Source organism: Rattus norvegicus, chromosome 8 (genome assembly GCF_036323735.1).
Source record: "Rattus norvegicus strain BN/NHsdMcwi chromosome 8, GRCr8, whole genome shotgun sequence".
Taxonomy (NCBI): domain Eukaryota; kingdom Metazoa; phylum Chordata; class Mammalia; order Rodentia; family Muridae; genus Rattus; species Rattus norvegicus.
The window spans coordinates 125,583,159-125,595,480 of NC_086026.1; the positions used below are offsets into that span (position 1 = coordinate 125,583,159).

Here is a 12,322-nt window from a genome sequence, read left to right on the forward strand (position 1 = left end):
GGGTTTTTCTGTGGGTCAGGGTGCAACGGGAAAGCTCCCCCTTAAGGTTGGTGGAAACATCTACAGCCACTGGAGCATTTGGTCTCAGAGTTTAAACTGTGTCCTGAATGCCACACCATTCCTGTGATTCTTGGTCTTGGGGATGATTTTTATAGAAGGCTTCTGAGAACACAGAAGACGACGGGCCAGGAGTGAAATGTGACTTCTAAACAGAACAAGAGGACACTTTGGTTTGAACTGATGTGTGAAACTAAAGTCCTATTGAAATGTCTCCATTGGGATACCCAAGATTCCACCTTCCTCTGCTGTTCTTCTCAGTGATGGAGACATGAGACAACCTCCATTCCTCCCTTAGCGATAAACTCTCTGAGGCCTTCATCCTTTCTCAGCATCCACTGGAAAGGGTGTCTGCGAGCATCTATCAGGAGGAACCCTGGACAGATCAGAGGCAGCAGAACGGCAGCACGCAGGTCTACCTTGGATGTATGGAAAGGCAAAGACCGAGCCTTCTCAGGTGTAGAAATGGACAGCTCTTATTTAGTAGGAGACGAACCTGACTAAAATCCTCTCCACCCTCATAATCCTAAATCAGCTACTCGGAGAAATACCCTTAGATTTGGACAAAGATTCTCACAGTTTTACATGTTAAAGGGAGAGACTATTTACTTCCTGTAAAAGGGCTACAGGAAACCTGGAAAATGGGAAACTATGGTAGACGATGAGTCCACAGAACAGGAGGCAGGCTGTTCCGAGCACGTTCCCTGAGCACCCTGGTATCACCACGTCAGAAACCGTAACACAAGGTATTAACCTTCACAAGAAGGTTCCCCAGCTTCAGAGATGCTTTGAACCATGATGTGTCTCCATATCATTAAGTTTACTGAGTATCTACTTCAAAGGTGGAGGGAAAAGATTAGGTTCTATAAGAAAAATAGAGTCAGCTCGAACATGCCCGCAGATTCTTGTCCCAGGGTTTACGTATTGTAAATCTGATAACTTTACATGTGGTAGGTTACCACATGTAAAGCTCTCCCCATTCCCTATCTACCACATTTTGCATGAGTGAAGGTATGTGGTAGATAGGAAATGGGGAGAGCTTTGGGGTGGGTAGGAGGACTTGTTTCTGAAGCGTGAAGATCCAAGTTCAAATCTCCAGCATCTATATACAACCCTGCATGGCCGTTCCTGCCTCTGAACTCAGTGTTGTAAGGGAGGGGACAGGGGGATCTCAGGAGCCTGCTGGCCACCAGCTAAGCTCCAGGTTCAGTGAGAGTCGCTGCCTCAAAGGAATAAGGTGGAGAGAGGAGAGAGAGGGGGTGGGGGGTGGGGAAGGACATCCAGTGTCAGCTCCTGGCCCCTGAGTACACACAGGCCAGCATGCCCCTACACTTGTCAACAGACAGACACAAACAAACAGGTGATCCAAACAGTCCTCAGGCAGAGCTCTCTCACACAGTTACTTCACATTGACTTTTGTAGGTGCAGTTTTGCCCAGTGTAGTTGATCACTCACCAATCTAGGTTTCCTTCAGTGAGTCATGATGAGACTAATGTACACATGGGGTGGTGGTGGTGGTGTTGTGTGTGTCTGTGTGTGTGTCTTTCTGTATCCCATTTCATATACACATATGACTTAGGTTAAGAGATAGGCATATAGAAGAACCACTGCAATTCCTGGAAGGGACAAGCAAGTCACTGTTTCCAGGTGGGGGTGAACAAACTACAATTTGTGCATAAAACAAGCAAGTAAACAAAAAAATAAGTAAGGGCTGGGTAAAAGGCATAAGTTTTTCAAGTCTGGCTGACTAAAACAGTCACAAAGACAGACAAACTCTGCAAGTGAAGCAACTTGCTTTCAAGTAGCACTTGCAAATGGGACATTGTGTTGGTTTATAGTGCATGAGACATCGTACTGAGCTAGACCCACATCCAGGTGGGTCTACCAACACACCACGTACAGTCATCCTTTTTCAATGAGAGAAATTACCGCTTCTGACCGAGAGTCAAAATAGGATCCAGATCATCATTTAGGAGCTGGGGGAGATGCCCAGGCATTACTGAGACTCAGTGTACACAGTTTGCCCAGTCTTCTGGACCAGCTCTTACTTTATTACATGGCAGAGATTCAAGAAGCAGTCAATGTAGGTATAAATGTCAGACTAACCTCCGGGAAGCCTCCCTTTGCTGACAGGCTGTGTTCAAAGATGTCATTGAACTGTTGGAGCCATGTGTGTCTTCCATTGGAATAGAGGGAAGGTAATTCCTCAATCACGGCTGCAGAAGCAGGCCTGGGGTACTCAGGAAACCATCCCACTGAGCCTTTGACTGTGATGGAAGCAAGCTGTAAGAACCCTGTCACTGCAGGTCTATAGACCACAGGCCACCACTGGGCAGGCAGCAGTGGCTCTGATCTAAGCCCTGACTGCCCATCCCCTCTCCCTCCCCTCGCTCCAGCCTTACAACAGGCAGGGCTACAGTTCTCCCAGGCACAGAGCAGAGAGCCTGGCTTTAGTGAGCAAGAACTGATTGGAGGGAACCTCTGCCAAGCCATGGTACTGTGCTCTATATTTAGACTCAGTGAATTCCCGAAATGGCTGGTGTGGGACGCTCAGAGTCAACGCCCATCTTCAGATGCTTTCTCTTCAGTCCACCATGCGTGCCGGAAGAGAAAGCAAAGCCCACAAAGGGGAATATTTTAAGAGGAAGCCTCACACACGCTTCTCCATTTCTCATTTTCTTCTTATACCCATTGTATTTATAAATGTGTGTGGGACACAAACACATGTATGTGTGGCTATGTGAATGGTACATGTTCAGGAATATGTATGGCTATGTGAATGTGGTATACCAACACATGTATGTGTAGCTATGTGAATGTGTTAGTCATACATATGTATGTGCGGCTATATGAATGTGGTATACATACACATGTATGTGTGGCTATGTGAATGTGGTATACATACACATGTATGTGTGGCTATGTGAATGTGGTACATGAACACATGTATGTGTAGCTATGTGAATGTGTTAGTCATACACATGTATGTGTGGCTGTGTGAATGTGATACATATTCAGGCATATGTATGGCTATGTGAATGTGGTATACATACACATGTATGTGTGGCTGTGTGAATGTGGTATACAAACATATGTATGTGAGGCTATGTGAATGTAGTATATGTGCACATGTATGTGTGGCTATGTGAATATGGTATACAGACACATGTATGTGTAGCTATGTGAATGTGTTAGTCATACATATGTGTGTGTGGCTATATGAATGTGGTATACATACACATGTATGTGTGGCTGTGTGAATATGGTATACAGACACATGTATGTGTGGCTCTGTGAGTGTGTTCAGACTTGTTAGAGGAAGATGTTGGACATCCTGATCTACCACTATTCTTATAATTTCCTTTGAACAAGGCCCTCTTGTGGAACCTGACCCCTAGGCTGGTGGACAGCCAAGCCCCAGAAATCCTCTTGTCTCTACCCCTCACAGTGCTGAGGTTTCTGGTACCAAACATTTTTATCCAGCTCATGGATGGTAACTGAGTTACCCATGCTTTCAAAGCTCCTCTCCAGATCCACAGTGGTTATTGCTTGTGTATGGTTTGCTTTGCGAGCCTGAGTTTCAGTACAGAGCCCAGGTTGGCCTGAAACATTTTATTTTTGTTCTTTATTATAGTTGACTCTTTATGTGTGCAAGCTGTGGAGCTGGTTCTCTCTTTCCACTTTCTCCTCAGTCCCAGGGATTGAACTCAGGTCATTACTTGGTGTCACTAAGAGGCTGGGCTGTCTTGCTAACTTCAGTTATATAAATTTATTTTGGAAATGTTAAGGGCCAGGAGATATCTCAGATAAAGTACCTGCTGTCCAATCATGAGCTTAGATCCCAGCATTTTGTTTCAAAGCCAGATGTGTTGGTTTCTATAATCCCAGTCCTGGATATGGGGAGACACGAAGGTGCCTGGAGTTCATTGACTGAAACACTGAGCTTCAGTTCATGGAGAGACCCTGTCTCAAGAACTGAGGCAGAAAGAAACCCATGAATTCATACCATCCACCTCACGCTTCCACATGTGCAGGTGCCCATATTCACATAAACATGTAACACCCCCCAAACATACACACAAAGATTTAGCTAATATAAAAATGGCTGTAACACATAGATGACTAGTTAAATGCTATTCTTGCACTTTAACCAATGTGGTACCAGATTCTGCATACAGTTTTTCCCTCTCCTCTCACAGTGATGTACTTAGATCCATCTCCAAGGCACTACAGAAAATGATCAAGGTCTGAAGAGAGGACATTTGAGTGTTGTGGTTGGAAAAGGGCACTGAGAAGATGTGCCCTGTCATGGACTCTTGACTTCATACTTATCTGTACCGTCAAAATAGAATCCTTCTCAACAGTTGAAGACATGCTTCCCCCAAGAAGAATTTACTGAAAATTATGAATTGCTGTGTACGACCATGGTATCATTGCTTTTCCAATGCTATTGGTCAGGCAAGCTCATGCAAATACTTAAAGGGCCAGAGGTCAGCTGGAGGGACTCCGCTCACTCCTTCCATCAAGCGGGTATCAGGGATCAAACTCAGGTCATCAAACACCAGGCAGCAAAACACACACACACACACACACACACACACACACACACACACACACACACACACCTGCTGTTCTCCCTCACCAACATGAGAGGTGTTACTTTCAATAGCTGGTTATTCATATAGCAAGATGACTTCTCTCTCTTCCCTGATCCTTTGACAGAATGTTAAGATCTTAGGGCAGGTGGGTGAAGGTGCACTTTGAGATTTCTATGGTTTAGGGTGCAGACAGACAGACAGACAGACAGACACACACACACACACACACACACACACCCCATAGAGTTACAAACAATGATCTTCACAAGGGTCATTATTTGACTCATTAAATAAAACAGCTGTGTGAGCAGCGACCAAAGAGCCTTCCTCTCCCTGCTCCCTTGGAGATTCCTTACCTTCCACTTTCAGGGTGATCTGAAAGTCAATGGTATTGGTATCCCTGGTGGGGGTAGGGATTGCTGGACATGCAGCTGTGCAGGCTATCGCTAATCTACTGCATTCATCTTTAAATGGTAACGTAATCCAAAGTGGTCCTTTAAGACATGCACATTGAACATGGTGCTGAGCAGATACCCAAGGTGATAGGCAAGACGTTCCATCCAGAAAGTCACATGCTGTTCTCTGGAGATGCCTGAGAGAGCAGGATGCTACCTCTTACCTTATCCAGCTCTTCTTCTCAGTTTCCCTGCAGCCCCAAACTCTCCCAAGACTCCACCATGACAGCTCTAACACTCTCAAGGCCATATATCCTCTCCCAGGGCAGCCTGCACTATGCAAGAGCGTTTGTTGGAAAAATCAATTGGTATGGCCAAAGGGATCCCTTCCCACGATCTGGGTTCAAATCCCGCCTCTGCTATTCTATTACAGTGAGGCCTTACGCACAGACCAGTCAACTGAATGAGAATGATATTACCTAAGGGAAAAACATGCTGGCTGTAGGCACTGAATGAATTTAAATGCACTCAGAGAAGCTGGCTGCGTGCCTAGGGCAGCTCCCCCAGTTTCTCAGCCTGAGCTGAAATCTGAGACTCTGGTTAATTTAGTCATCTTTAAATGCATGCTCAGAGATGGGAAAGACTGGCCTACCCTGTTCCTCATAGAACATACTCAGATTTTACAATACATCACTGCTTCAGCTTACATTCAAAAATGAGTAATCGAAACCACAGAATTGGGCTCCCCCCCCCAATAATCTCTTAAGTGTAATTTCTTCTGTCCTTGCACTTGGCTTTCCTGTTTGTTCACTGGAGATACAAGCCATCCTGTTTTGTTACAAAGTTCAGATTAGCTCTACGCTAATACATCAGAAAACAAACAAACAAACAAGCAAAAAAAAAAAAAAAAACAACTAACGTTCATTTGAAGAAGCAGGTAACCAATGGGGAATATTTATACAATAAATGCATTATGCAAATCCCAGCAAACATTCCGTGCATACTGGATAAAGAGTCAAATTAGAGTCTCATAACCATCAGAAAAATTAAAGTGAGTAAGCACCAAGGTTGACTCAACCTTGAACACAAAAGCTGCTAAGGGCAGGCACCACCCCCACCCTCACGTTGTTCCCCAAAACTGAACTGCTCTGAAAATTTCAGATTAAAATAAGAAATACCTTGGGAGTCATAAAGATCAGCGGTTTTTACAGGAATAATTTGGAGCCTCAATTTTAAAATGTTATGAGTTAGAAGGGATGGGAGAACCTCCGTGTCATATTTTCAAACTAATATTGCAGATAATCGGCCAGTGGAGGACACCAAAAATTGAACTACAAGAAAGTATCAGACAGGTGGAGGAGTGGGGTTTGGGAGATCAGCAGAGGGGAGCTGTTTTTCAAAGCTTTTCCAATAACACCCTGAGTGGCAGCCACACAGTAGAACCATGGATTTCCCTTCACTTGGTGTAATAATGGGACACTGTCCTGCACAGCTCTGCAGCCTGCCGATGCAGACTCTGTCACTGAACGCTGCGGAGAAATAATGACCACTGAGAATGATCATGTGGGAGATTTGCCTATTGAAGGGCCGAGATCTGTCACAAGCAGCTCTTTAGATCACTAGGCAAGGTCAGGTGTGGAGACGGGAGGCTGGAAGCCACATTCTACATCCGGATTTACACAAAGGGATGGGATGTGGGCTCTAGGGCCAAGAAGCATCAGCCCATTAATCAACCCCTGTGAATCAATTCCGTTTCCTGCCTGTCCATTTTGGGAGGCAGGCAGGATGTAAGTATATAAAAAATATATGTAGCTATTAATTTAACAATGCATGGTGATGCCCTTTGAGTTCTAGATTAGGTGATGTGGTATGTGACAGGGGTCCTCTCTCCTAAGAGAAGGTAGACGTCTGATGAGAACACACATTTGACATGAGTGAAAACCTACCATGTGTGGAGGAATGACAGTTTATTCTTGATGGGGTAAAGATAAAGGAGAAAAATTGATTAGTTTTCTTTCTCCTGTTATTCTCTCTCTCTCTCTCTCTCTCTCTCTCTCTCTCTCTCTCTCATGTGTGTGTGTGTGTGTGTGTGTGTGTGTGTGTGTGTGTGTGTGTGTGTGCACCCCCGCAGGCAGGCTTGTGCCATTTAATTTTAATTTTCACTAATCCTGAGCTCTCTAATTGGGCTTAATGGCTGGCCAGCAAACCCCAGGGATCCCGTGTGTATTCCCAGTGTTGATACGTGTGCATTGTGATGCCTACATCTGGCTTTTTGCAAGGGTTCTGGGCATCTGAACTCAGTTCCTCTTGTTTGCAAGACTAGCACTTTACATATGAAGTCACCTTCCCAGTACCCCTCCCCATCTTTTCTCTTATTCTAGAACTTTTTTATCTAATGTCACTGAGGTGGAGGTCAAGGAAGGTGTTGCATAAAGTAGCCGGGCCGTGCCCTGTTGAGGGCCTCTTAATCATCATAGCAAATCTCTTCTGCTCTCCTCCCCTTCTTGGATGTCACTGCTTTCCTCGAGGCCACTCACTCTTGTTCCCTGTGGCTCAGTGCTCCTCTCCCAGTAAGGCAAAAGTCACCATTTCACCCCGTCCTCCTCCCCACGTGGGTAATGCCCTTCACAACAGTAAAATTTCTGTAGCCTACATTTTATATCAGCCACTGACGAATGATCAAGTGAAGGCATAAACTAATCAAAAACTTCTGACTTGAAGGTCAGCTGACGTGATCCACCCAGCTCTCCGGGACAAACAGATCCCCACATCTTACAACAGAAGGGCATCTAAGAGGACATCAAGATTACATCCTGATGTGTAGATGTTTGTATAAAGCAAGGAAAATGATTGCTCATTTGTTCATTAAAGCTCATTTGGGTGCTTTTTGTTTTGTTTTTCTTTGTTCTTTTTCAGACAAATTCTCACTTTATAGTCCAAGGTAACCCGGAAACCAGTATCTTTCCCCAGGTAAGTCTTGAACTCATGAACAAATCAAAGTAAATATTTCAACTTAGAGACATGGAAAATGCCAGATGTGAAAGTAACCAACACTAAAAGTATAGTTTGTTCATGTGCTAAACAATAGTCCTTTGGCTGATGACTCAACCCTCGTGTTCTAGAGATCCCTTAAGATGACCTGGATTATGTGTCCCATCCAGAAACACACACCTGCACTTACTGATGAGCACACACTCGGAGTGCCCTGAGACATCTGTCTTACAATGTGTCTCGGATGCGTGGCTGGAAGTTTCAGCCTAGCAAGGGACAGGTCTTTGCTCTAAATATGCCAACTGGGCTCTGGAAGCAAGATGCCAGATATCTAAACCTTTCTATGTTAATTAATTAGCTTCATTATTTGTAAGAGCCCAAGGATTTACCTGTTTTGCTTTCAGGGATGTTTTTCCTTTCTTGCTGTTGCCTTGTTGTAGGAGTGTTTTTGATTGTTCTGGAGGCAAGGTTTCATGGAGCCAAAGGTTGCCTCAAACTCACTACATAGCTGAGAATGACCTGGAATTTCTGATTCCCCTTTCCCCCCCATGTTGCCAGAGATGGGTGAGCTCCAAAGAGCCCAGAGTATCCAGGGTTGGCAACCAAACCAGGGCCTGAAGCTCTCTAGACACACTCTCTCCTACTGATCTGCAGCCCCACTTAATGACTGGAGTAGTTTGCCACAGGCCTTTCTGCTGAGATCACTAACTCATGGTTTTCAGATCGATGAAGGGCTTAGTTTCCAGGACCTGTTTCATGTCCAGACCTTGCCTTGTTTATTGTGACATAACCAGGGGGTCTAGGAATAACATCACTCAGCTGCGGCAGGAAAGAAGCAGGTGAGTTACTGACTCATTTCGAGAGAGGATCTAAAAATCCAGATGACAAAAGTGGCCAGAGTAACACTGTCTAGAGAGAGTCAGGGCCCAGATGCCTCACAGAAGCACAAAGACAGCAAAATCAGTTTCTTAGTTCTGCCCTTAGATACATGACCTTGGAAATGTGTACAAAACCAGGACTCAGCATAAGCCAGAGATGGTGTCTCTCTGAAACTTTTACATACACCAGCTACTGAAACCCCCCTTTTCAACAGGATACCAAAAGTCTTAATCCACTGAAGGAGTATTGTATAAAATAAAAAAGTTTGAAAAACAATTTAAGTTCAGCTCTCTAATCTGCCAGTGAGGGGAAGCTCCGGTTGCCCTGGGGTCCCTTTTGTGTCAGAGTCCTTTCTAGATGACAGGGACACAGCTCCTTCAGACAGGAGTGACCCAAAGAAACTGCAGTATCAAAGGCAGGTCTAAGAAAGCTGGCCTTGCAGCCTCAGGAGGGAGGAGCCAAAAGCTGTCAGAGGAAACCAGCCCCTGCAGGAAGTGACACCAGACTGATGCCTGTGGAGTGCCAAAGCTGGCCTGCCTAAGCTGACATTCCTTTAGGAGAGATGTGCAGCAGAGTGGTGAGGTACAGTGGAGGAGCAGTGGGACAGCACTTCCCTTTCTGCGTGGAGATCACAGCAGCCTGCTGTGAACTAAGAGGGCATGCTCTCCACCCAGATCCAGAATGAAATGAAAATTTATGCGGCAAATGGAAACTGCTAATGTATACTTTGTTCAGGGCACTGTGGAAACTTCTTCGTTGTTCATCTCATTTAAGCTCTACAATTCTTTAAAACACAGATTTATTCAGTTAAAAAAAATACATTTATTTGTTTTATGTGTATGAGGGCTTTGCCTGCACATGTGTAGATAAGCTCACCAGGTGAGGGCGCAGTGCCCTCAGAGGCCACAAGAGGGCGCTAGGTCTCTTGGCACTCGTGTTACAGAAAATCAAAAGCTGCCTTGTGGGTGCTGGGACTTGAACCATGTGCCTGGGTGAGCAGCTAGCGCTCTTAATAGCTGAGCCATCTCTCCAGCACTTTAAAATACTTTATGGATATTATTTCTCTGCTCTTGCACAAAGGTAATGAGAGAGCTAAGTTTTACTTATTAACTCTTTTCACATGAACAATGTGGAAGTCTGCAGTGCAGCTAGGTTTCTGTAAGACACACACATATACATCATTCATAGACATTATGTATGTGTGTATATATATATAATCATTACATAGATACATCCTGTGATATACATAAATACACATATAAATGTATTTCTGTAATACATAAGTATATGAATATATTCTGTAATTTTAATTAAATAGGTATCTGTATTAAAAATACATATATCATAAAATATATATTATGTTGAAATATGTAATGGCTTAGCTCTGCATAATGACAACTATAAATTCAGAAGCACTTTTTAAGAAATTTATTTCAATGGTAATATTTACACGAGATATAAGCAACAACTTGGAAATGTTTCTGTTGGTCATCCATTAAGTACTAAAACGTGAGCCCTCCAGGAATTCTGTGTGGGTGACTGAAAATATACGAAAACATCTGGCCATGTGTGTTTGGTAAGATGGGCCCCTCCCTTTGCTAATGCAGATGAGAAGTACACAGGTTTCCTCAGAGTTATAGCTGAGCTCAGACAGATGAGTCCTTTAGGAGATAACTGTGATCTGAAATAGTGTCTGGAGCCCGCAGATGCTCGGTAGTGGGACTGACGTACTGAGGCTGCTCACCCATCATCTTGGTGACAGAGAGTGGGGTAATGTGTGGATCATCTAAGAAGATTTGGATGGGATTTTACTAGCCAACATGTGTCATTTTTCCATCCACACCTTGTTAAGTAATAAAAGGGACTTAGGCGGAGGGAAGAGTCAGTGTCCTGAGATCCTTTTAGGTCCCTGTCCAGGAGGACTGGTGGATGGGCATGGGATGGGAGAGAGGCGGCCTCTGCCTGCCTGTGCCATGTTGTTTCACGGTGTCAGGAGACAAGACTCCTGGTCTTTCATGCTTCCCAGATCAAGTGTAAACACATCATCTGCTGAATGATTAAATGTTCCTGTGGTGAACAGTTGTGTGTGCTGTGATCTACTGCCCCAACGCAGACCCAGTGGACTGGATCTAAGACCATAAAGTAAGGAGACTCTGTCAGAGTTTTGCTTACAGTGACAGGAAGCTAAAACGACCTATAAGTCGTTTAAAATGGTGTCTGGCCCATCACTGCATCTGTACGTTAAGCAACACCTATATTTTTTTTAATCTCACTGAAGGCTTGTCTTTAGAATTATAAACAGAATTGGAAGCTCAGAGGATAAAGAGTTTAACACACAGGTGTGGGGGCCTGAGTCTTACCTCCTGGACCTCATGAAAAAGAACTTGGAGACCGTGTCCGCAGTTCTAGCATGTTCACAGAGGTAAGTGGGGGAGACGGAAGATGGCCGCTTCTCTGGAAGCTCACCGGTCAGTCAGCGTGCCTGCTGTGTGCAGTCGGTTATAAAGGACCTGCCTAAAACTAGGTAGGAGGCAAAGACTGATACTGGAGGATGTTTCTTGATGTCCAAACATATAAGTACCTAATCAATCTCTCTGTGTGTCTCTCTGTCTGTCTGTCTGTCTCTGTCTCTCTGTCTCTGTCTCTCTCTCCCTCGCACACACACACAGACACACACAGACACACCCCATATACATATACATCATATACATATATATATATATCCATATACATATACATATACAAAGGGAAACAATAGATAAAAATATAATCCAATTTTAGCAGCCACACAAAACTATGGCCCATTGTAAGTTATAATGTTGCCCCGAAGACACAGGGGACATGTTTAATCAGGATGCAGAATCAGCAATGCACAATCCCGCTCCTCCCCTTAATAAATAATCCAATGATCCCAACTTTGAACCCCACTGGGCCATGCTTCCTTCCCTATGTTTATTAAAGGAAGCCAACAATATCTTTAGGTATTCATTTTTAATGTGGCATTTCATATTAATATGCTGAACTTCCAGTCCCCCCCCCCCATTACAAGGAAGTACTTAGTCTGGTGAAGACATTTTTAAAATACAGTTTATATATTAAAACCACATTTAATTCCAGCCAAGCTGGCATTCCTCTCTTTCAAATCATTACTCTAATTCTACTCCTGACATTTGTTGAGCAAATTCTCGGAAAGAAAGAATGATGAGCTTAGATTTTAACAGCGCTATTCCCCATTTCTGACGCCTTTGAGAATCCCTTTATTGAGGTTGTGCGGGTGCCTTGCCTGCGTGCGTGTTTGCTCGCTGTGTGCAGTGCTCCTAGAGGCCAGAAGGGGGCATCAGATACCCTGGGAACTGGACTTACAGATGGTTGTGAGCTACCATGAGGTGCTGGGAATCAAGC

At 44.3% G+C, this 12,322-nt stretch overlaps 1 protein-coding gene across 23 annotated transcripts in view; it reads right to left on the reverse strand.

Moving 5' to 3' along the window:
- Rbms3 (RNA binding motif, single stranded interacting protein 3) overlaps nt 1-12,322 on the reverse strand; it is a 786,929-nt gene that overhangs the window by 399,848 nt on the left and 374,759 nt on the right. The window contains exon 1 of one of the 23 annotated variants that reach the window (XM_039082846.2): nt 2,164-2,414. The exons of the other annotated variants lie outside the window; for them this stretch is intronic. The gene's annotated coding sequence lies outside the window, so the exon portion shown is untranslated. Of the gene's footprint in view, nt 1-2,163; nt 2,415-12,322 lie in introns of those variants that run through there. 23 annotated transcript variants of the gene reach the window in all.